This window comes from Heteronotia binoei, chromosome 21 (genome assembly GCF_032191835.1).
Source record: "Heteronotia binoei isolate CCM8104 ecotype False Entrance Well chromosome 21, APGP_CSIRO_Hbin_v1, whole genome shotgun sequence".
NCBI classification, from domain to species: Eukaryota; Metazoa; Chordata; class Lepidosauria; order Squamata; family Gekkonidae; genus Heteronotia; species Heteronotia binoei.
Window position 1 is genome coordinate 139,535,482 of NC_083243.1, and position 26,059 is coordinate 139,561,540.

The 26,059-nt window shown below is 41.7% G+C and overlaps 1 protein-coding gene across 3 annotated transcripts in view; it reads right to left on the reverse strand.

Moving 5' to 3' along the window:
- The window catches only part of BMAL1 (basic helix-loop-helix ARNT like 1), a 123,395-nt gene that overhangs the window by 85,873 nt on the left and 11,463 nt on the right, over nt 1–26,059 (reverse strand). Inside the window, exon 2 of one of the 3 annotated variants that reach the window (XM_060262109.1) lies at nt 16,294–16,455. The exons of the other annotated variants lie outside the window; for them this stretch is intronic. The gene's annotated coding sequence lies outside the window, so the exon portion shown is untranslated. The remainder of the gene's footprint in view (nt 1–16,293; nt 16,456–26,059) is intronic. 3 annotated transcript variants of the gene reach the window in all.

A 26,059-nucleotide genomic window follows, 5' to 3' on the forward strand; every position in this document is an offset into this window, starting at 1 on the left:
TTTTCCACTGCGAAAATTGCCCATTTATACTCACTCTGTTTCCTATTAATTAGCCAGTTTTTGATCCACAAGAGGACTTGTCCTTTTACTTCATGACTCTCGAGCTTACTAAGGAGCCTTTGATGAGGAACTTTATCAAAATGCCTATTATGCCTTTGCTAAATTTCCAACAGATGTAATTCATTCTCTTATCCTTTTAATTCAGTCTGAATTTTTAAAAAAGGTAAATGTAATTCCCTGTGCAAACACCAGTTGTTTCCGACTCTGGGGTGACGTGTTGCTTTCATGTTTTCATGGCAGACTTTTTCTGGGGTGGTTTGCCATTGCCTTCTGTTGTGTACTGCATTTTGGTCCCTGAATTTCCAACACAGCGTGGCTATGCGCACTGAGGTGAGCTGCAGGAAACCATGGGTCACCTGACTGTAAGGGACAGATGTTGACCACCTATTAAGATCTATGGCACAAACTTTAACTTTCCGACAGGCCTTCGATATCTAACTGAGAGAGAGCTGCCACTGGACATCATATAGAGCACCATGTAGAGTACTGGTGATCACCACCGAATTTTCAGAACTGCCTATATTGTATTGTATTAATACAGCACCAAGAAATGGTTTTAAACAATTTAAATATGTAATTATGTTTTATAGGTTTTATTGGTTTTAATGGTAGTAATGTAATGTTGTGAGCCGCCCTGAGTCCGCTTGCGGAGAGGGCGGGATATAAGCTTAATGTAATAAATAAATAAATAACTGGTCAAGATAGGACTGGACTGGGGAGTGGGTTGTTCCAGATGAATGCATATAAGCGGGGACCACGACCCACCATGTTGTCTTTGCAATGTGCTCTACAATAAAGTATGTGTGCTGTTGAACGTCTCTGAACTCAGTACATTAAACCTTCCCTAGGCATTTACACTTTACCCCCCCGCAAGCTGGGTACTCAGTCTGAATAAGAGCCAATAAATTTTCTACTGTGGGAGTCCCCAACCTTTTTTGAACCTGTGAGTCCCACTCCAAAACAGCTGCAGCAGGAGGTAGAGCAAAACACAATGAGTTCCTCCTTGCTTTGCAAAAGAATTGCAGAGGGGGGACAAAAAGAAAGGAATAAAAGCAGGAAGGATGGGAGAAAGAGGAAGAATTTTTAAAAAGGAATGCTTGGAGGGGAATAGAACCACCTAAGTAAAGCCGAGGTCCTTACCAGTCCTCCTGCTCTTCCAGAGCTTGCAGCTGCTTCTGCAGCCGTGGAAAACCTTTTGCTTTGCAATAAGGGCAGCCAGGGGTCATTTTGTAGAAAAATAGGCGGTGGAGCTCATCCAGAGATTGTTATGCAGCTGCAATACTATTCAATGGACAAGGAGGTGGAACTCTCAGAAAGGTTCAGGAGCTGTGCTCCTGTGAGCTCCCACTGAATTTGAGGCCTGAGGGCAACCAATAACAACCCCTGCTTTACTACAACCTGCTCAATTTATGAAAAACTCAGTGGATCCTAGGGGAAGTACTGGTGGGCACCACTTTGGGGGTACCTTGTTCCAGAGGAACTTTTGAGATGTCAGCTGTCATTAGTTATAAAAACAGATTTATATATATAAACCTTTCTTTCTACATTGAACTCAAGCCAGAATATAAGGTTCCGAGCAGGTCTCCCATTCAGGTTCTGACTTAGCTTCAGCAAAGCTGCTGTACCATATGACCTCTAATCATCCCCTGGGACTTATACCATGTTACTACCAGATCTTTCTTCCATTGGTTTAGATCTCACCACTCCATTCCACTGGCAGCATGATGTTCATCCAGAACAAAGAAGCTTCCACCATCAGAACAGCCTCCTGCATTGCTGGAGGACTCCTTGCACCAGAGAAATCTGCCAATGTCAGGAGACTAGACACTGGGATCTAACCTATTATTTTGTTTTATCTTCACAGCAACCTTATAAGGCTGAGAAAGAGTGAGTGTCTGGCCCAAGGTCACCCAGCATACTTCCAAGGCAGAGTGAGGGTTCAGCTAGACCCTAGTCCAACCACTACACCACAATGGCTTTTGTGGATGATACTACTTAGTCACACCCTTGTATTATAGGCTTGGGGAAAATCTCAGGACTCAAAGATTCTAGTCAGATTCTAGTTGCAAGTTGTTGGGCATCAGATACAATTTAGAAAATAAGCAAATGTGTGACCTGCATGTACTGGTTGTGACCTATAAAAGGAAGGTCATATTGTTGTTGTAGTTCTGTAAATTCTAAGAATTGTTCATCTGGCACAAATAATTGGTTCACAGTAGCAATTCTGCTTGAGGCACATCTTTTCATATAACAGATTTGGCCCAAAGAGGACATTTAGTATGATTAAATGAATCATTAAAAGCTTCCTGTCAGAGCCACTATAATCAACTAGCAGCTATGACGGGGTGACTATACAGGACATATACGTGCTTCCTAATGCTTACCCACCTATACTAGAGGTTAAAATAGTAGGAGTGGAATAGTAAAAAAGAGAATAGCAATTGCTCTCCTAGATTATCCGAAAATGATCAGCAAACTTTCTGTAGAGGTTACATATATAAAAGGCCCTATCTCAATTATGTTTACATTGATTTGAAGATGTCACAAATGACCCAATCTGCTGTAATTTAACTTTGTTCCATTTCTTTATTGCATGATAGACATATATGTATATTTTTTTCTACTGAAAATAAACAAGATCGTATAAAATAGTGGATTCAATAATCTTCTAGTCCAGACTGCAATAATGATGAAACGTTCATCACCAGTACACCTGAACAATGCAAAGACCTCTATAACGAATTCCATGTTTAAAGCCACTTTTTCCCTGTAGGTAGTCAAATTTTACTCTCACTAAAAAGTAGCCTGCTTGAATCTTAAATAAAACATTCCTTTAACTGTTTAAAATAAATATCTGTAACTGTAACTAGGAGGCCTCTGATATATAAATCAGACATGAATAAATATACATTTAAATCATGTCAATGTAAATCCAAAGGGAATTTGGGACTGCCATCATTCCATATCAGCTGAGATGTCCCCAACTTTAAACTGAACTCGATACATTACATCTTTTAGTATTACAATTCCTGAACAATGCAATTTATCAAGTTGCCATTAGCCCAATGGCATTACTTTCCACTCCTCTATGTTTATGTGAATAAAAGGGACAGCAAAGTTTTCTATTAATCCCATCAAACTGTGGCTTGGAGAATTTCAGAGCAGCATCATAATTTGCAGGATTTTATAGTCAATGTCTTAATACATCCAGGTATAACCAAGTGACTCAGAATGCAACCCTATGCAGATTTGACAGAGTAACATAAGATTGTAATGATAGACACTTTTCACTTGGCAAGAGAAAAAAGTCATTAAGGTCAAAAACACTAAATCCTTCCTGCTCCTGATTGCTTGGGGTAGGGCTATTTCCCTTACAACCCTTGTGCACAAATAAGAAATTGTTGATCTAGTAACTAAAACTAACCATTGTATCAAAGCACTGAAGAACGGCAAATGTTACACTGATTTTTAAAAAGAGATTCAAAGAGAAACCAATAAATTACAGGCCAGTTAGAATAATATATGTCCCAAGTAAATTAACAGAAATTGTAATCAAAGACTGATTAGGCACATAGAGGAACAAAGCCCACTGAGGGAAAATCAGCATGGCTTCTGCAAAAGGAAGTCATGCCTCAACAGCCTTTTGCAGATAGACAACAGTAACCTGGCTGACATTATATACTTGGACTTCCAAAAGGCTTTTGACAAGGTACCTCACCAAAGACTCCTAAGTACATTAGCAACCATGGAATAAGAGGAACAGTCCTCTTATGGATTAAAAATTGGTTAAATTGCAGGATGCAGGAATACATTGACAGCTTGCAAGGGAAAGAAGTGAGCAGTGGGATACCACAAGGATAACTACTGGGGCAGGTGCTACTTATTCATAAATTATTTGGAACAGGGTGGAGTAATAGCCATGACTGCAGATGACACAAAATGATTCAGGATGCTTAAAAACAGGGCTTTTTTGTAGCAGGAACTCCTTTGCATATTAGGCCACACACCCCTGATGTAGCCAATCCTCCTGGAGCTTACAGTAGGCCCTGTGCTAAGAGCCCTGTACTCTCTTGGAGGATTGGTTTCATCAGGGGTGTGCGGCCTAATATGCAAAGGAGTTCCTGCTACAAAAAAAGCCCTGATTAAGAACCAAGGCTGACAGTGAAGAGCTCTGGGAGGATTTCCACAAATTGGGTGAATGCACACCAATGTGGCAAATAAAATCCAATGTATATAAACTGATGGACACCAGAACAAAAAATCCCCAACTTTAAGTACACACTAATGGGGTCTGGATTTGCAGAGACTCAGTGGGAAAGGGACCCTGGGATCACTCAACAAAAATGTCAACCCACTGTGCTGCAGTGGTGAAAAAGGCAAACTCTATGCTGAGATTAGCTAAAGGAACTGAAATTAGGAAAGGGGTTGAAAACAACAGCTAATATAATGCTTTTAAGTAGATCTACAATGCGGCCTCAATTGGAATACTGGGTGCAGTGTTCTTTGTTATCTCAAAAAGACACTGCAGTGCTGAAAAGATACAGAAGAGGGCAATCAAGATGATTAAGGCTTTGGAGTACCTTGCCTACAAGGAAAGGCTAAAGAGCCTGGACTGTTCCATTCAGAGTTGAGATTATTGGGGGAGAATTATAGAGTTTATATAAAGTAGAGAGAATAGACAGAGAAAACTTTTTCTCCATCTTTTTTCCTCCTCCCAATAAAGTACAACAGAAAAGTTGGTCAAATATGAATAATTAACCCAGGGATTTTTTTGAGCAGGAATGCACAGGAACACAGTTCTGGCTGGCTTGGCAAATGAGTTTCCCCTGGACTTTTTCTACAATTGAAACAATGGTGACATCAGGGGCATGACCTAATATGCAAAAGAATTCCTGTTGTGCTTTTTCTAGAAAAAAGGCCTTGGATGTTATTTCGCTTTCCAGTGCGTCCTATGGCCAGTTGAAACTTCCTGGAGTTGTCTCCTTGCAAACAAAGTGTTGATGCTTTGAGCCAGCTTGTCTCTGCTGAATGGACCTAAGAATTAGTGCCTAGTGAGTACTCTAATCTGGGAACCCAATACCAAAGTGGGATATTACACTGGAGAGCAATTGGCAATCTGACTGGACCGGGGGAGGTGGGGGAGAAGCTTGAAATGCCCAGCCATTTCATATTTTCCAAGGCTCAGAGCATTTTATATTTTTAGTTTATATTTTGTTTTTGCTATGATCCACATCTTTTCTTGATGTTTTATTTTAAAAATTGCACTGCCAAATCCCACTACTTCCCCACCTTTCCATTTTAAACAAAATACACAAACAAATATATTCATTCAATTGGGTTTGTCTGTATAAACTTTATATCCCAGTCTCACAAAATCCCATTTATGTCAGATCACAGCAGAAACTAAAAAATATCACAGTAGAAACTAAAAATATAAATCAAAAATATAAAATGCTCTGAGCCTAAGAAAACATGAAATGGCTGGGCACTGCAAGCTGCTCCCCCCTCCCCCAGTCTACTCAGATTGGCATTGGCTCTCAAGTGTAAAAACCCTCTTTGGCTGTGGGTTCCCAGGTTAGAGTGCTCATATTAGGCACCATTTCTCAGGTCCATTCAGCAGAGACAACATGGTTCAAAACATCAATCCTTTGTTTGCAAAGAGACAATTCCAGCAAGCCACAGCTTCAACTGGCCATACAAATGCTGGAAAGTGAAACTACTTGAGCTCCACTCCATTGAAATACATTGCAGCGCTAACAAAGTTGCAAAGAAAACATGAAATGGATTTTCCATTAAAGTCCCTGGGAGTAGTCTATCTGGGCACAGAAACCTTAATGGAAAATCCATTCCTGATTTTCTTTGCAGTTTTGCAAGCTCAGAAGAACTTCCTGCTGAAGCAGGCAAAAACGAGGCAGAAGGAGCTGGGAACTTCAGTAGCCTTGGAGCTTCAAAGGGTGAGGATGTAGAGGAGGAGAAAAGAACCGTGGTCCCAATTACAGTCTTGGGTGAGCCAGTTGTGGCCCACAGCTCATAAGTTTGACACCCCTGCTCTAAGACTTCTGTTTGTGCAACAACCCGTTGATAAGCACCAATTGTAAGTAAACTGAAATTTTAGAGGAAGAGAAAGGGGATTCTACAGCAGAAACTTTCTAGCATGCAAGGAACACATACACAGTGTTGCTAGGTCTCTCTTCCTACCCCCTACCCCAATTTTAGGAAGTGGTGAAAAGATCAATCCCAAGGGAAGGGTCAGGTGAAAAAACAAGTGAAGCATTCAACAGCTGAGATGAAATGAAAGCCCTGCATGGCTTCTTCATGAAGATTAGGTATTGTTCTAGTACAGGATGCAGGTTGGGATTTAAGAGCTATATATGTCTAAAGCATGCCCACATTGTCCTTAAAATAATTTCACTCATTCTAGAAAAGAAAATATTTCATAGCAATTATTTTCAGTACTTCCCCAAATTTCCATTTCTTTCCATCAGAAAAACTGGAAAGGGCCTTGAAAAAACATTTTGTCCTGAGTTTTCCCATTTTCCCCAGTCCTTTGCATCTCTAATTTTTTGTTCCTCTCACAAAATAATCTTAAATGAGAAAATATATTATGCAGAATTATGAGGAAATAACCCTCTGCATTCACACTGAGGCGCCAATATCACATTTCTAGGTAAACAATCACGGCTCTTGACTTTTTCCCTTCAGCTTTGCCTGTATCTATAGTTACAACTTCTACCATGGTTTGCCTCATTTTTTTTTTAAATTGCACTGCCAAAGATTTTTCTAGAAGTGTAACAAAGCTACCCATCAGTAAACCTTTTCATTAAAAAAATCTGATCTGCTTTATTATTTAGTTATTTAAGATATTTAGACCAATCTTTTCTTGCTAATGGAGACCCAAAGCAGCTTACCATATTGTTCTCTCCTTTATCCTAACAAAAACGAACCTAGGAGGAAGAGAGAAAGACTGGCCAATCCCAGGTCATTCAGTGAGCTTCTCTGGCAGAGTGGAGATTCAATCCTGTGTCTCCCAGATCACACTCCTGACACCATGCTGGTTCTATTTATGATAAAGTATCCACACACACACACACTTCTGCTATTATTTTTTTTAGAGGATTTCCATTATCCTTTAATACTCCTCATTTCTGTGCTGTAATTAAAAATTTGGAAATTAAAAATTAGGAAAACAAGTTGGATGCAAAATAAAATTCAGTTCTAAAACTAAAATGATAATGTCATATTGAACATATATGAACATAAATGAAGCTGCCTTATATTGAATCAGACCTTTGGTCCATTAAAGTCAGTATTGTCTACTCAGACTGGCAGCAGCTCTCCAGGGTCTCAAGCTGAGGTTTTTCATGCCTACTTGCCTGGACCCTTTTTAGTTGGAGATGCTGGGGATTGAACCTGGGACCTTCTGCTTACCAAGCAGATGCTCTACCACTGAGCCACCGTCCCTCCCGTAAGAACCCTGCTGAATCAAACCAATGGTTCATCTAGTTCAGCATCCTGCCTTACACAGCGGCCAACCAGTTCCGCTGGAGAGCCAACAACAAGGCATAGAAGCCAAGGCCTTCCCCTGATGTTGTCTCCAGGCCCTGGGATTCATAGGGTTAGTGTCTCTGAATGTGGAGGTTCCCCTCAGTCACCATGGCTAGTAGCCATTGACAGACTTACCCTTCCTAATTCCCTTTGAGCCCTATGAATTAGTGACCTCCAAAATATCTTATCATAAATAGCTTTGATCAGGTCTTGCAAACTGAAGGCAATCTCATGTTGACTCTTTTCCTTTTACTACTGCTTTCAAATTTCCTATTTTCCAACTGCAAGTGACTACGTGATAAATGACCATCTATGACTTATCATAACAATAATTAAAAACAAATAATTTAGCTTAAAGACATATTCCACAGGGGCCAAAGTGTACTTTTAAATTTAAATAAGATATAATACATACTTTCCATTATTTAAAATGGTTTACAAAAATGGACATCAGGTCCCAGTGGGGGATTCCCTAGTTTTACAGGCTCCTCCCTGCCACCAGCCAGCTGGCTGGAAGTGGGAAGTCCTGCCCCAACAGCCATTATGTGCCTTTCCATCTCGGCAGGTTTAGAAGCTTGAAAACTGCTTGGTTTTGGAAGATGTTGTGTGTCCCTTTAAATCTCAGTGAGACTAAAGCTGTAGGGGAGAGTGAGCAGGCGAACCACATGACTGTGTGTTAGAGGGAGCCTAGACCCTTTGTTAAGTTTCACATTCCTTTCAGAAGTCATTTGACTAGTAAAAGGAATAGTAAAGAGTTAATTAGAACCTAATTATTGGATGGAGGAAAACTCCACCCCCAGACTGCTCTGCTTATTACTTTTGTTTTCCTGAGTTAGTTTGAAGAAGTTGGTTGAAATACAGCAGACTGCTACATCCAGCAATTCTCTTAAGTAAATTGCTCCAGTGAAATCACAAAAGTGTGGGCTTGCAAACTGTTTATTTTGGCTGCCTTGTGAGTGTGTGTGTGTTCACTTTCATTTAGTGGAAGTGCAACTGCTGGGGAACCCTTTGAAGACAAAAAAGAGTATTCAGAGGAACTGCACTGCTGTATTTATTTATTTTAGGGAATGTGAAAGTTTCCCAGCTCCACCCCCCAAAATCCCCAGATATTTTCCCAGTTGGACCTGGCAACCCTAATTACTGAGCATAGGCTATATTCAGGACTGTTTCACACTTATGCAGAAGCCCCAATTTGTCACAGAGGCTCTCAGATCCTCCTTACCAAGCTTACCCTGTTCTTCCCCCTCCCTCCTGGCCTCTCAAAATCCCCCTACAAAAGAATCACAACCAAAAGATCCACAGTTTGAAAAGCACCAGCATATAATTAATTTCTCAATTATTTAAAACAAATTGCTTCACACAATCATTATACCACTTGGTACATTTACAGGATCCCCTTAATTTCAATGATTTATTATTCTGTGTTTAAAATAACAACGAACCTTACCGTTTCCATTTTCATTAGCAATAACTATGTGATCAGTTTTTAGCACATGGCAGAAAGAACACTCCTGTCACATCACTGCTACCATTGTGAGCTTATTTTTTCATCATGCTTTGTTCTGTAATAGTACTTAACTTATATGGATACGTTAAGTACTATTAATCTTTGACCTTCTAAAATCTTTGGACAAAACAAGACATTATTCCGCATCCCTGTGATAATCCCCTCTCACAAAATTGTTCAAAAATAAAAAAAGCTTAACACTGCAGTATTGCTGGCTGAGCACTTACTTTGCCAGTTATCCAAATGTCAATAAAGGCCTTGATCTCCCATACAACCTTCCTTCTACAAATCTCATGCAAAAGGTGGTGACATTTAGCCCCTTCATTTTCTTTAAAGACTGCAGAATCAGGAAGTTCAGTGTACTTGCCACCGTTGTTTTTGAAATGTTTTTTTTCCAACAGATTCTACAACAGTACACTGTATGTAAACCATGGTATTCTTGGGAACAGCAACAGCAATAACCACAGTAGAAAAGAATTTTATATAATGGCGTCTGCTGGATCTAAATGAAATGCAATACGTTAATACACACCACACTTAACTATAAATCTAGCACAACATGAGCTAAGCTTCCATATAGCATTACAAAAGTGTCACCCAAAGTACAAATTGAGATTTCAGCATCTACAATAGCCCACAAATGACATTATGAACCATCAACATATGGTAAACAAACCAGTTATGGGATGCATGCTGACTGCAACACAAATCAGAAGGGATAAGGCCTTAAATAGGCTTCCCAAATCCCCCGCCCTGGCGGGGGACCCCCGGTTTTGCAGCCTCCTCTCCCGCTCCCCCAAAATCTGGAAGCGGGGGGGGGAGGGACAGCGCTTCCCCCTCACAGGGCCGCTGTGGCCGCAGCAACACCAGCGCCGCCGCCGCTGGCCCGGGCCGGGCACAGACACAGGCAGCAGCAGCCGCCGCCACCAGTGCCGCTGCCGCCGCTGGCCTGGGCACAGACACAGGCAGCAGCGGCCGCCGCCATCGCCGGCGCCGCCATCGCCGGCGCCGCCATCGCCGCCAGTGCTGCCGCTGCTGCTTCCGCCGCTGGCCCGAGCCGGGCACAGACACAGGCAGCCGCCCCCCGCCAGTGCTGCCGCTGCCGCTAGTGCTGCCGCTGCCGCTTCCGCCGCTGGCCCGAGCCGGGCACAGACACAGGCAGCAGCGGCCGCCGCCGCCATCGCCGCCGCCAGTGCCGCCGCCAGTGCTGCTGCCGCCGCCGCTTCCACCGCTGGCCCGGGCACAGACACAGGCAGCAGCAGCTGCCGCCGCCGCCATCGCCGCCGCCAGTGCTGCCGCCGCCGCTGGCCCAGGCCCGGGCACATCTCGTCAGTTCACTGCACGAGTATATTTGATGTACACAACCCACGCCATTCTCCCAAGTGGCAGATAAAATATGAACATTATGACAGGTAAAGCTTGAATTTCTTTAGTCGCAGGGATTTTGACCATTTTAGCACAGTCTGGTGGGAAAGTTTCCTCATTCTATGAGGTTTTGGGAATTCAAGAGAACATCTAGCTTGGGCCCTGACTCACAAGGGAAATTCGCTTGGCTTGATCACTGTGGCTCAGTCTATTCTACATGTGAAACAGAAGAATAATGTATCTTAATTATTGTAAATACCCCCCACAAAGGCCCTTAAAAGGTCAAACGCCAGAGATGGGATAGAGGACAGTTCTTTGTGTGGGTAAAGAGAGTTTTGATGCTGGAAAGGACACAGAAAAGGGCAGACGTACTGATCTCAGAGCAGCTGCAGTTCCTTGGGAATGCAGGACCTCACATTCTGGAGATCTAACGTGAGTTACAGATCTGTACGAGTGCTTCTTCACTTCTTGTGGTGGTAGTGGAAAGTGCTGTCACTTTGCAGCTGATTTATGGCAACCCCATAGGGTTTCCAAGACAAGAGATAAACAGAGGTGGTTTGCCATTGCCTGCCTCAGTGTAGCAATCCTGGACTTCTTTGGTGGTCTTCAGTCCCATCCAAGTGCTAACTAGCTTCCGAGATGAGACTGGGCTAGCCTAGGCCATCTAGGTCAAGGTGAATCTTCTTGTATATTTTAATAAAGCAAATACTATAGAAGTCTGCAGTTCTCTCTCCTCCAAAAGGAACCAGCCCAGATAAGCACTAGTCCCTGGAACTTCATGCTACCTGAGGAAGTGAGGCATGCATAAAAATAGAAATCAGATATCATCCAAGTCTCTGGAGTTTCAAGAACTGTTCCAAAGCGCTGACTAATGGCATATTTTCCACACCATTCCCTCTTGAGAGGGTTACTGGACAAGGTGTCCTTTTCCTCTTATTTTGATCTATGTGTAGAACCTCTGGCATGTGCCATCAGACAAAATAACAATATTCATGCTTTTGCATATAACTCTTTGTAATTTAAAATAATTTTATGCAGATGTTCTTTTACTGCTTATTTCAGAATCTGTCTTCTATTCCTGCATTAATGAATATAATACATTTGGAGACTTGTCTGTATATTTGATTAAATTGGACAAAATCTGAGTTGATGCCAGTGGGAGACAATATATGAGGGAGTGTATTTGTTTAGGGATGCTTTAAACCACTCTGCTCCATAGAGAGGGTGGTATAAAGAAGAAGAATTGCAGATTTACACCCCACCCTTCTCCCTGAATCAGAGACAAAGAGCGGCTTACAATCTCCTATGTCTTCTTTCCCCACAACAAACACCCTGTGAGGTGGGTGGGGCTGAGAGGGCTCTCACAGCAGCTGCCCTTTCAAGGACAACCTCTGCCAGAGCTATGGGTGAGCCAAGGCCATTCCAGTAGCTGCAAGTGGAGGAGTGGGGAATCAAGCCCGGTTCTCCCAGATAAGAGTCCACGCACTTAACCACTACACCAAACTGGCTTTCAAAGTTCAATAAATAATAATAATATTGTCAGTGGTGCCCAGACGTAATTACTTATATTGGAATAATAATCCCTAGAGATATCACCCATACGATTATGCTAAATTTTAATTTGTCTTTATGGAGCAAAGTAAATACATTCAAAATCAATATCACACCTAGGATTATTTATATTTTAATATGCAATACTTGTTCATATACCTTGTAGCCAGTACACCCTTTAAGCTGTGGAGTCTTGGGAGCAAAAAATTTTACTTTCTGAGCTATTGGCATTAAAGTTGTGCGCTACTGCATAAATTAGGTTGTTCTGAAGTCATTTTTCCTGGTCTAAGATAAAAATGTGTGAGCTGGAGGCTAAAAATGAGCTAGCTCACACTAACTCAGAGGGTTTGTAGACATATTCATAAATTTAATACTTTATTACAGAAATTTATATGGAATTCCTTACCACTTTGGACTTTGAAGAGAATGAAACTCCCATTCAGTGAAGGAAAATTTGGTTTCCCTAATGTTAGTTTATATCACCAGGCATTTGTTAATTTAAACAAATCGCAATTGGACCGTACAAGGGTTCTTGTCTGGTGGCCCTCTCTAAATGGAATGCATTAGGATCTACTTATGCTAGAGTGGATCCTGTTCCTCCTTCAATTTCTGTAGCTAGAAAACAATGATGCATAATGTCCTGTTAATATCATTTTGATCCATTAACATTACGGACCAATCCCGACCTAAAACTTGGGAAGAAACACTTCTTTATGGAAGGCGTGAGAAGAAATAGTTTTTATGGAACCAATTTTCACATTGGGCCGATTCATAAACCTTAATAATGAGATTTTGTCATTTTTTGAGCTGAAGTCTAGATGTGACTTGTCATTTTTACAGTTGCAACATCTGTTGTTATTTAAATATGGCCACGCAGCGTTAAATGTCCCCTTTGCTCCTGGAAACTCTAATTGAATCGATGCTAAAAGTAAAACCTACAACATTTGTTTATAAATATTTGATGTTGATTAATAAATATGATATGCATAGTCTCAGCAATTAATGGAATAAGGTGCTAGATCATCTTATTTTGCCAAAGTAATGGAATATGGTTTTAAAGTTTATACCTGCTCTTTCTATGGCTCTTAAGTTGTGACTTATTCAGCAAAAAATTATGTTTATGATATATTGTCCACCATAACTCTCTAGTAAACGACTGAGTAAAGTCTAATTGTTGGTGTTGTAACTCACAGGACACCCTGCTTAAACATATGCTTTGGGCGAGTCCAGTCATTTTTTTCCTGGGAGGAAGGCTTTTTTTGTAGCAGGAACTCGTTTGCATATTAGGCTACACACCCCTGATGTAGCCATTCCAGGCCCTTACAGAGCTCTTAGTACAGGGCCTACTGTAAGCTCCAGGAGGATTGGCTACTTCAGGGATGTGTGGCCTAATATGCAAAGGAGTTCCTGCTACAAAAAAAGCCCTGGAGGAAGTTATCACTCATTAATTTTGTATTAGAATGTTCATTTATTTTTGAGGATGTTTATGTATTTTGAAACAATCTGCCCATCTCTTGGAGGCTAACCAATGGTCAACAACAACAACAAAAAACCCTCCATACCCTTGCTACAGCTGAAAATAGGTTTGCCAGGTCTCTCCTGGTAACAAACAGGGGGAGGGGACTTGCCAGGAATGGGAGAAAGACCCAGGCTACATCACTAGTGTGATGGTGCCATCACTTTAGGCACGTACCAGGAGTGACATCATCATGTTGTGATGTTGTAACAATGCTCTGATATTTGGGCAGAAACTCTATGGTAAAATTAGCTTCTGTCATAGAGTTTTTGCCCAAATACAGAGCATTGCCATATCACCAGTGTGATTATGTTGCTTCTGATACATGTTGGAAGTGATGTTGCCATGTAACCTGGGCTCTTTCCTATTCCTGGTAAGTCCCCCCACCAGCCAGTTGATTGATGGGGTGGGCAAGGGATCCCCCAGCTATGGTAATGGGCTGGCAACCCTATAGGGTTGCCAATCCCCAGGTGGGGGCAGAGGATCCCCCAGGTTGGAGACCCTCCCCCCGCTTCAGGGTCATCAGAAAGCGGGGGGAGGAGGGGAGGGAAATGTCTGCTGGGAACTCTATTATTCCCTATGGAGATTTATTCCCATACAAAATCATGGAGAATTGATCTGTGGGTATCTGGGGCTCTGGGGGGGGCTGTTTTTGGGGCTAGAGGCACCACATTTTCAGTATAGCATCTAGTTCTTTTCCCCAAAATACCCCCCAAGTTTCAAAAAGATTGGACTAGGGGGTCCAATTCTATGGGCCCCAAAAGAAGGTGCCCCTATCCTTCATTATTTCCTATGGAAGGAAGGAATTGAAAAGGTGTGCCGTCCCTTTAAAGGTGATGGCCAGAACTCCCTTTGAAGTTCAATTATGCTTGTCGCAGCCTTGATCTTGGCTCCACCCCTAATGTCTCCTGGCTCCACCCCCAAAGTCTCCTGGCTCCACCCCCAAAGTCCCCAGATATTTCTTGAATTGGATTTGGCAACCCTAGCCTTAAACCATTTCCTTCTCTACCATTTGCAGAGCTGCACAGATGGTAGATGCAGAAAGGACAATTGTGTCCCCTTCCTCCTCCTCACTGCAGCCTCAAAACCATGTGAATATTAGTACACATGGTTCCCATGTCCCTGGGAATAAACCTTCCTGGGGTTAAGAAGGACTGCTAGGAGGAGAGGAATGTGGGAAAAATCCATGACCATTAGTGTTTCTTACTGATGGATTACAAGAGCCAAACCAGAAAATTCAAGCTGCAGTGATCTGCTTCATGGGAAAAGAGATGGGAGAGAAGAGGAAAGTGAAACTTGGGAGAGGAACTGTGGTTCAGAGGTAGAATATTTGCTTTGCATGAAAACAAGTTCAATCCCTGGCATTTTGTGTGTGTACCAAAATGTGAAAATTTAATCAGGCACTTGGATATGTTTGCAATGGAGCATGAACAGTGAACCAAAGTAACTCAGGCCCTTAAAAGACCTGAAATCCCATTAGCACTGACCTGGAATCCCATTAGCACATTTTACTCAGAAGGAAGTACTAAGTATTTCAATGGAATTTATTTCTAGTAACTACAGCAGTGTGCAACTTTTTTCAGTTAAAAATAATTGACAAAAAAGAGGCTGCAATCTTAAGCAAGGAAAGATGAGTAGGGAGAAGGTGCACAATCCTTTCTCCACTATCTGTTTTTCCTTCCCTCTCCTGGCGGAATAAGATGCAAGTTCCCATGACTTTTACCATCTGCTGCTGATTAGGCAGTTGGTCCCCTACCTCAATCACGGTGATCTGGCATGTAGATCACGGTGATCTACAGTGATGCATGCTTTGGTCACCTCTAAACTGGATTACTGTAATCCTCTCTACACGGAGCTGCCCTTGACCCAAACCCGGAAGCTTCAGCCAGTACAAAACACAGCTGCAAGGATCCTCGTGGAGCTTCCCAGGAAGAAGCATATTTGACCAGCGTTACAACAACTGCTCTTTGAGGTATTAGTTCTTACCTTTAAGGCCCTATACGGCCAGGCATCAGTGTACTTGTAGGACCAGCTTTTCCCATATATTCCTCAAAATGCACTATGGTCAAGTTCACAACATTGTTTGTCTGTCCCTGGCCTGAAAGATGTAAGGTTGGCCTCGACTAGAGCCAGGGCCTTTTCAGCTCTAGCTCCCAAATTGTGGAATTAACTGCCAGAGGAGATCAGGGCCCTGCAGAACTTGTTACAATTTCACAGGGCCTGCAAAACTGAGCTTTTCCAGATGGCTTTTGGTTAACACCTTGAGGCCATTGGCTAGAGTGACCTAACTCATCTACTGGAGGTATTGCTAACAAGAAACCATCTATGCTGAGCTATGTTACACAGCCATCATGGTTGACTGTAGCCTGTAGAGTACTGACGCCTGTTTATCTATGTTAAGTTATAGGATTTCTTTATGTGTTTTATTGTATTGTATTTATTATTCGGATGTTTTAACACATTTTTTGGAAGCTGCCCCGAGTTGTTTGTGGGAGGGGCAGGATATAAATCAAATAAATAAATAAATGACTTTGCCCCAGGAGAAGAAAAAAACAACAGGAAGGGGAAATGTTGAGTGCACAATGCCACTAGCAAGGAAAAGTGAAGTATACATCCCCATCCCCACTTCTTCCAAACAAATCTGCAACTTTTCAGGGTTGCTTTCAGTAGCAGGTAGAAAAGATATACATATCTACATTTAATATCTAGCTTGTTCTTCACGTGCAGAGAACAACCATTGGATACTTACCATGAAGGGGCCTTCTCCTCTGAAGAAAGGAAAACCTCTTGTAGGCTGATTCCCACCATCCAGTCAGGGAGGCAGGAACAATTTTTTCTACTTCCTATCTCTGCTGTGGGAGTCACCACCCTCAGTTTTGGTAATTCTGAAGAAGTTAATGTAACTTCCACTCTACAAAGAGAATAAACATAACAGAACAGCAACATGGAAATGGAGAATAACAGGTAAGCAAAACAGTTAAGACAGGAACTGAAATCTGGCTGTAACTAATTTGACAATGACTTTGGGAGGAGCCGAAACCTGGCTGTAGCTAATTTGGCAATGACCTTTTTCAGAGGAGAAGGACACTTCAAGGTAAGTATCCAACAGTCCATTCTCCTTCTAAGGTGGAGGATATCTTGAACTGCCCAGAGCAGTTTCAGGGTGGATCATCATTGTCTTCAACTAGGATGTGCTGAAGAACGCATCTGCTGAAGGCAGCGTTGGCCAAATCTATGACCATCTGTGCTGAGCTATGTTACACGGTCATCACTTATCTTATAGTGCCTGATGAAAGTGGAGATACTTTGGAGGACACTTCCGGGATCCGGGATCTTGGCTTCAGAGTTGCCTGCAGATGCTCTCCGCAGCAATTCTGATTCTGGTCGTTGGAGGGGTATCACTGAAGTGATACCCCCAAAGGGGGGGCTTGTAGAGCCTTCTCGTCTGCATGGGAATTTCATGGGTGTGGGGAGGAGGCCAAAGGCAACGGCCCCCGAGACCTGTCGTGCATCCCGAAGCTCTGCGGCTTTGAACGCTGAAATCAGCAGAGAAAGAAAGACTACCAAATGCTTCAGCTTTCTCTTTCTACAGTATGCTCTTTAAAGCAACATTTCTCCACATCTAAAGCGACAGTTCTGCCTAACAAGTAGGTGTTTTATCTTCTCCAACTCTATCCTCCGATGGGCCACTTAACATACCATCAATAGACTAGCTCACAAATTACTTCAAAAGGCCTTGCAATGTGATGAGCAGTCTTAATTATTCAAACTGGCTTGAATATAAACACTAAAATTGACCCAGACTTTAACTGGACATATAGCACAAAGATTATCAAGAATCTGCAAAATGATCTGACTATAAAAGGGAAACACAGAAAGTTGTTTCCTTTATCTGTCTGTAACTGAAAGAATGTCTCTTAACAATTTCTGTTAAAGTTGCTGAAGAACAAGAATTTACACGAGAGAAGTGAAAAATAACCTGATTTGAGAGACTGAGCTTATGCACAATTTGAGTTTTAAAATGGCATCATTTAATGAAATGGCACATGGAAAAGATATCAGTGCAAATTTCAGATTTTAAAGGAGGATTTTATTTCACTTAAGCAGCTTCTTAAAGATTACTTCATGTTTACAGCTAACTACTTGAGCGAAGAGGATTTAACAGCTAATGAAAGGGCAAATCTACAGGAGCCCTGCATTACAAAGAGTGAATCGGTGGCAGTGAAAACAGACGGGGAAACAGTGATTATGCGAAACAAACGAAGGGAAAAGAAAATGGCCCGGTCTAACGCATTTTTAAATCTTCACCGGATGCTGACTGTCAACAAGATCAACTGGAGAAGGGAATATGGCGAAGAACTCTTTCTTTGGTGGTTGAGGAGGTGGGCCATGTCGAGAAGAGAAAAACTGCACTTCAATTGTCAAATCTGGTGTTGGAAAACAATCCATAAAAAGGATTTTGGATCTTTTTTTCTGTTTTGGTGAACGGCTGAATAAGGAACTTTGACTAAGAAATGTAAGATGACATTAGAAGATAAGTTATGGACAAATGGGCTGCCTTGGATATAACTTGGATGTAGAAATTAAAGGAACTTAAAAGTTTTTAATTATGGGGAAAAAGGACTTTGGAATTTGGGTCTTTTTAATGTTTGGTTCTCTTTCTCTTTTTTTTCTTCCTGGTGAATAGGTAAATATTGACAGTCTGCCTATTTAGAGAGATTGTTGCTAATGGGGTGAAAATAGGATTTATGGTGGAAGCTAGATAACATAATGGCTTCAGAGACCCTCCTCCAAAGGAGAATTAGAACAATTTGGTAATTTGGTAGATTTGATTTAACATACCTGTAGGAGAAATGTTTTAGTTAGAGATTGATAAAGTATTTGACTATTTTTGAGATATGTTATGCAATTTCCTATGAATAAAGAAAAGATACTCTTGTCCTTTTTTGGTTAGGCTTTTGGTTAAATTAATAATCTAATTTGTGCTTGTCATAGCTGCAAGTTAATTTAGCAAAATTGCAGGATGAGACGGTTTGATTTGTGTTTAAGAAGAATTGCTTAGTTGTACAATGCTTTACTGATTTACTAAAATAACTATTCTTTTTTTTTTGTCCTGGTAAAAGAAGAAAGGAAGGTAACATTTAATGGAGATTTTTATACTTGTAGGTAGAAACATTAGAGTATTATATTGAGAGATGGAGTTACAATTGATATATTTGTACTGGTTTCTGTTTTTTCCCATTCTGTATGTTCCCTTTTCTTGCTTTTCCCTTTCTTTTATGTATAATCTGCAATGCTGATGTCTTGTAGTAGTTTAAATCAATAAAACTTTTTAAAAATCGAAAGTGGAGATACTTTGCATGCTTCTTCCATTGTGCTGTGTCTGGCAAATGCCACATTAGTGGCAGCACTCCTGAGTGACCTGTGATCCCAGGTGGGATAGTCAGTTTATGCTGATAGTCGATTATGAAGGTTTTTAGAGAGGAGCTAATGGCCAACTTGGATGTTCTGTTCCCTGCATCGGGAGGGGAAATGGAGAAAAACACATCTGTCCTTCCGATGTGCTTGGTTCAGCATTACATCTTAAGCACTCTCCATTTGTTAGGCGTGTGCCATGACCTCTCCTTTGGATGTTCAGGATTTGTACAGAAACATGGGTCCTGTGGAAGATAGAGCTGACTTTGGGCATGAAAATCAGGTGAGTTCTTAGAACTACCTTATTATTATGCACAATTCTGGCTTGACTGAAAGTACACCTAACTCAGATACCCTTTGTGCAGATGTGATTGATATGAGGAAGAGAGTTTTCAATCTTAACCATTTTAGGGAAACTTCCCTGATTGATTTGAAGGGTGGTCTGTTGAGAGCAGAGAGATGTAGATTCTGCATGGGGAACCTGTGCACCTCTGGTGGATGTCACAAGGCAATGCCCTTAAAATAATGTCTTAAATGGGGATGTCTTGAGATGCTGAGCTCTTTAATGGGTGGCAGCACTGTGGACAAGGCAGCCACCTCTCCTGTAGGACTTACTGCCATTCCACAGGGCTTGTAAAATGGAGCTGTTCCACCAGGCCTTTGGCTTAGGTGGTGGGTGTCCAATAAAAGCCAGTCTCCCCTGCTGAAGCTCACTACCTCCACACAGCCCAAATCGAAAAGACCTCAGAGGCTCAGTGGCACCAGCTCTGAAGACTGTGCACATAAACAACTAGCACAACCTGTTTAAATTATGCTCTTTTATCTGTTCTTATTACTCTATTAATGTATTTATCTATTGTGATAAGCTGAATGGCCTAAGAACCTACTCTGTGATTTGCTCTGAGCCTGCCTACAGAGAGGGCAGAATATAAATTGAAATAAATAAATATTGGGATGCAGAGATAAGCCTTTGTCAAATCTTTGGATGTGAAGTACTCCCCTGGCTGAAGATGATAGATCATTGGGTTTCCATTCTAAGTGTCTCAGCTTCATGAATTTGTTGAGAAATGTTAGATCCAGAATGGCTCTCCATTCTTTTTTGGAACTAACGGTAACTGGATCCAAACCACATTTTACCACCTTGTCTACAAGGATATTATGTGGAACCTTATCAAAAGCCTTACTGAAATCAAGATAAATGATGTCTACAGCATTCCCCTGATCTAGCAATGTAGTCACTTTCTCCTTAAAAGAGATTAGGTTAGTCTGACATGACTAGTTCTTGAGAAACCCATGCTGGCTCTTAGTAATCACAGACATTCTTTCTAAATGTTCCAGGATTGATTGTTTATTTATTCTAAAACTTTTCCACGTATAGACGTCAAGCTGATGGGGCGGTAGTTACCCGGATCCTCCTTTCCCTCCTTCTTGAAGATGGGGACAACATTCGCCCGCCTCCAATCTTCCAGCACCTCTCCTGTTCTCCAAGAATTCTCAAAAATAATAGCCAGAGGCTCAGAAATTACATCCACAAGCTCTTTTAGAACCCTTGGATGCAGTTCATCTGGCCCTGAGGACTTAGTTTCATTTTAAAAAACTTGGTGTTTATGTACTTCTCCTATGCTGATCCTAGGTTGGAACTTCATATCCTCATTATATGTTCGGTTTTTGCCATGCTGAGCACCAGTTTCCTCAGAAGAGGAGAAAAAGTAGGAATCGAGCAGTTCCACCCTCTCTTCATTACCTGTTACAATTTCACTTTCCTGCCCTCGCAAAGGGTCTACCATGTCCTTGCTCTTTTTCTTACTCTGAACATAAGAACCTTTTTTGTTGTTTTTAGCATCTTTGGCCAGCCTAAGCTCATACTGAGCTTTAGCTTTCCTAACTTTTTCTCTACAAGCACTGGTGATTTGTTTATATTCATCCTTGCTTATAAGGCCCTCCTTCCAATTCCTAAAAGAGACTTTTTTATTTCTCAAGTCTTTAGAGAGCTGTTTACAGAGCCACTTTGGTTTCTTTAAGCTTTTTCCATTTTTTCTTCTCATAGGAATCATCTGTGATTGTGCTTTCAGTATTTTGCTTTTAAGGAACTCCCACCCCTCTTGAACCACCTTCTTTCTAAGTACTTCTGACCATGGGATTTTACCCAGCATAGTTCTGTTTATCAAAGGTTGCCTTTCTGAAGTCCAATCTATAAGTTTGACTACATATAGCTTTTCCTTTCCCTAAGACTGTAAATTCCAAAATCACATGGTCACTGCTGCCCAGGCTGCACACTATTTCCACTTCTTCAATCAATTCTTCCTTGTTGGTGAGAATCAAATCCAAGATAACAGATCCCCTTGTTTACTTCTTCACTTTCTGGAAAAGGAAGTTGTCACCAAGACAAGTCAGGAATCTATTTGACCGTTCATTTTTAGCAGAGTTGGACTTCCAACAGATGTCTGGGAAATTGAAATTTCCCATGATCATCCCTTCTCTTGGAGAACTTTGCAATCTGTTGTAGGAGTATCTCATCCAAGTCCTCTGCCTGGCTTGGTGGTCTACAGCAGACCACACAATAATATCACTGTTATTTCTTACTTCTTTTATTTTTACCCAGAGACTATCAACTGAGTTGCCATGCTCAGATTCACATATTTCCCCACAAGTATATACTATGGGGTCCAAGGGAGCTCATTTTGGATCCCTTTCCTGCTGCTGTTATGGTCAATCATTGTCACCAAGTTCTGCAATCTCTGGCTGACTTATGGAGGCGTGGGGATCCTCTCCATGCTCTGTTCTAGAGTGCACAAAATGGTCACCATTAGGCGCCTCAGAGCTCAAAGATGCTGCAGGTCCTGTGGCAGGCTTTGATAAGTGGCGCTTGAAAGATCTTGCTTGAGGTAGCCAAGACAAGCCTGTTGCTCCTCCAATGTTCTTCCTGGCATTGGCAGTCATGGGCACCTCCATTTTTTCTTCTGATGGAAAACTGTCACTGTCCTCTCTTTGCACCATTAAAAGAGCAGCCAAAGAACTCACTCTGTGTGCTGGCAAAATGGCCATCACTCTTGAAGGAAGCCTCAAGGTGAAGTTTTTCTGTCTCCTTCAGGACCAGGAGATTGAGGATTTTAAAAAGGGGAGGTCAGAAAGGAGGGATGGAGTAAGTAGCTTTTACTATGTGATTTTTGTACTTGTTTAACATGCCATGTTAATACTTATGCAGTGCTTCGCCTCGGGTTGGTTTCCAGATTTCTATAAGTCAAACCCTATTGGGTTTGTCTACTGGATGACCTATGCTGTTGAATGTATTGACTCATCCTGTGTAACCTGCCTGGAGTCCCAGCCGGAAAGGTGGACTACAAATAATGTAACTAAATAAATAGGGCTTAATGGGGGAGGGGGAAAAAAGAAAGGAGGGAGGAAGGAAGAATAGAGGAGAAAAGAATTGAAAATGGGAAAGTTTGTGGAAAGAGGTGAGGATATAGAGATCAAACGAAGGTAAAGCCTACACTAATGCTGCTCTCCCTGATGAGGCTGGAACAAAAAAGAGCAGGAGGATGACTCCCACAGAAGAAAGAGGAAGTAGAAAAATTATTCCTTCCTCCCTGAATGGTGGGAATCACCCTCCAAGATGTCCCTCACCTCAGAGGGAGAACTGCAGTCTCAGTCAGCAATTTTTTGTAAGTCTATGTTGCTCAATCTATATCTGCTACTACCATAAAAAAGCACAAATTTGGGGCAGGGGGGGAGAACCCTGATGCTTAGGCTGCAGCCCCAGCAACCATTACAATATAATCCAGCAAATATTCATTCTTTGAGGCTGCAGTCATATTCATACTAATCTGAAACTAGGTACCATTAACCTCAGTAGGACTGACAAGATTCAGCAGTTAACATGTTTTCAAGGATAAGATGCAAATAGTTTTTAAGACACCATGATTGGGGTTACAAGAGCTTAAAACAAGGTATGAACGTCTATGAATGATGTTGTTCACTCTCATAGCAGCTCACTGGCATAATTCCTACTCGAATTTAACCCAGTATAGTATACTATAGTGTGGCATCAACCCAATATTACAAGCTGTTCCAGCTCTGACAGCTGACTTGGAAACATCTCTGATGTTGAGACGCTTAATACCAAGCTTCTCATATAGCATGAGGCTCAAAAGGTTACGCCAACTAACACTCATTGCAGTTGTATGTGAAAAAAGATGGTCTGGAAATGGCTGATTTTTTTAAAAGTGACCTTTCTAGCACAATTAACTCAGATGCAACATTCATCTTATTTACAGGAAAGAGTGAGAGAGAATCTAATAATTGTTTTTGCTACTGCCCCACAGTTTAGTCTTCACTGTTGAAGGATTGCCAAGAGTTTGACAGTGTTAACAGAGTTCAAACCTAGTTTTAGGTATTACTTATTGCCCAAAGCAGTGGAAAGGGAGATGAGGATCTCCTTTAGACCTATAGCAAAGGTTGCAAACACTTTCCTCTCCTCTTAGTCCAGGGGCGGCCAAACTTGCTTAACATAAGAGCCACACAGAATAAATGTCAGATGTTTGAGAGCTGCAAGACATGAACATCAGATGTTGGAGGAAGGAAGATAGATGGGGAGAAGAGGAGAGGTGGAAAGAAAGCAACTTTAAATGTATTCTCCAAGCCACCAGCTGACATGGCTTGAAGAAGTAATTTAAAGAGACGAATGCTTTCTCCAAGCTGGCCAATGGGGCGATGGGGGCTTCGAGAGCCACATGTGGCTCCTGAGCCACAATTTGGCCACTCCTATCTTAATCAATCTTGGGAATCAAGTTATTGAGCTCCAATATTAATCAATCTTGGGAATCAAGTTATTGAGCTCCAATATTAATTATACAAAGATCTTTCCCTGATCAGTTTCCAAAGAGAAAATATTATCACATGCATCACCCATCTATCTCCAATTACAACTTTTTTTAGAAGAATGCAGCTCAAAAGGCACAATGATTCTTTCACACATAAAGCTGCAAGCCAGACTTCAACGTCAGTATGTTCTGCTGTGTCTAGCAGCAGCTCTGAGGATAATGACCTTTGCCACTTCTGTTATCTAAGATCATTGTTATCTAAGATCATTGTTTTAACTGGAGATATTATGAACTAAACTCAAGGTATTTTATATACAAAATATGTGCTCAGTCACTGAGGTATATCAGAGCCTGTATAAATGCCATAAAAAGTGAAAAGGGCCCAATTTAGCTCCCTGAGGCTTGTTTGTTCTCAAGTCATGCTACAGACAGCAAAAAAGAATCTCTACACAGTCAAACAGGGAGTTAATTCTGAAGACTTTAGAGATCCCTAGTTGGGTGTGGTTAGAAACTGCATGTGGAAACCTTAAAGTCAGTTAAAAATGCAAGATGAGTACTGGTCTTTCAAGAGAAGGGGTTTGCGTAGTTGAAAGACTACATCAGTCTTCCAGAAACTAAAATAATAAAGAGAATATTCATAGAAAGTGTACTGAAGCGTTTGGGGGAAAACTCTGGAACAAACAAGTCTCAACATCAAGATTTTAGATAACTCTAAATAGCTTAGGAAATTCTCACTAGCCTGAAACATAAGAACTAAAGTCTGTGCATGTACTGGTTTTAACTCAGAAATTTCAACCCCTGATTTCACCTGACCGTTCCCCTTTATGTTAAATATTTTGTTATTTTTGAATTTCAAAATACCTTGAGTGCCATTTAAGTTGTTTAAGTTAAAGCAGGTTGCTGATCATTCCCTCAGATTCCTGGGCTGAGGCAACAGTCAAAATATCATATTGTCATAGGGTGGGGCGGCCAGAGTTCCTTCAGCAAAGAAGTAAACACATTAATAAGGTGGCTCAGTCACAAAAAGAATAGAAAAATAAAGGGGAAATTGTGCCTCTGAGGAAGGGAAGAGGATGGGGGGTGTCATAATGGTGCTATAGCTAAGGCTATCTAACCAAGATACATGTTGCAGCAAGGAGAGGCAAAGCACAGAACCAGCAAACAGACAGTATAAGCTCATATGAAGAGCTGCACAAGAGTTGGAATTGAGAAACAAAAATAAACCTATTTTTCAAGAGCAGGTATCAGTAGCAATATAACCTATACACGGAACAAGGCCTGTTGTAAGGGAAAATACAACAGACTCTAGAAAGACGCTCTAGAAAGTGCATTGTTGCCACCTTTTCCTGTCATATTCAGTCTTGCAACATTTAGCATCAGTGTGGCATGATCTGTCTTTTTTGGCCTGTCATGGCTGTGTTATGGTATACCATAGAGTATGTGCCTCAAGTTTTCTGTAGGGGAACTGATCTGACTTTAGCTTTCCATCTCCTCCCCCCTCCCTGCAGCCTCTCCTAGGAAAAAGACAGTCCTTCTCCACAGTGGGGACCAAAGCAGCTTACATAATTCTCCTCTCCCCCTTCTGACCTGCAGAACAACCCTGTGAGGTAGATTAGACTGAACGTCTGTGACTGGTCCAAAATAACTCAGTCAACCTTCACAGCAAGAATCTGGGTCTGGTAGACCCTGCTCTGAAACACTAACTCCTATGCCATACTGGCTATCATGTGGGGGTGCTGCTCAACAGTAACAAGCAGCCAGGCCTAGGGTAGCCAACCTCCAGGTGGAACCTGAAGATCTACTGGTATCACCACTGAATTCCAGACAACAGATTTCTCTCCCCATGGAGAAAATAACTGCTTTGGAGGGAGGACTCTATGGCATTATATTCAGCTGAGGCCTCTCCCCTCCCCAAACTCTGGCTTCCATAGACTGTACTGCAAAATCTCCAGGAATTCCCCCCAAATAGATGAATGAGCAGAATAGAAATAAAATAACAATAACCACAATTTCCCACCAACCTGGAACTGGCAACCCTACTCAGGACTGGCCCAATGAGTTCTCCCTCAAAGGCCAAAATAGGCCTGGAAAGGGCCTCCTCCTTCTGCCATTTACTGATAGAACCAAGCTTGGTTGCCTAGCAACAGCCTCATCTGCCCTGGAGCAAGGCTGAGGGGAGAAGGAAGGTAGTGAGTAACAGGAAAGAGGCAGCTGCCATGGCCTCTGAGGAAACACTCCCAGTGGGGCCAGGCCTTGCTGTTTAGTTGCATTTTGAGTAGA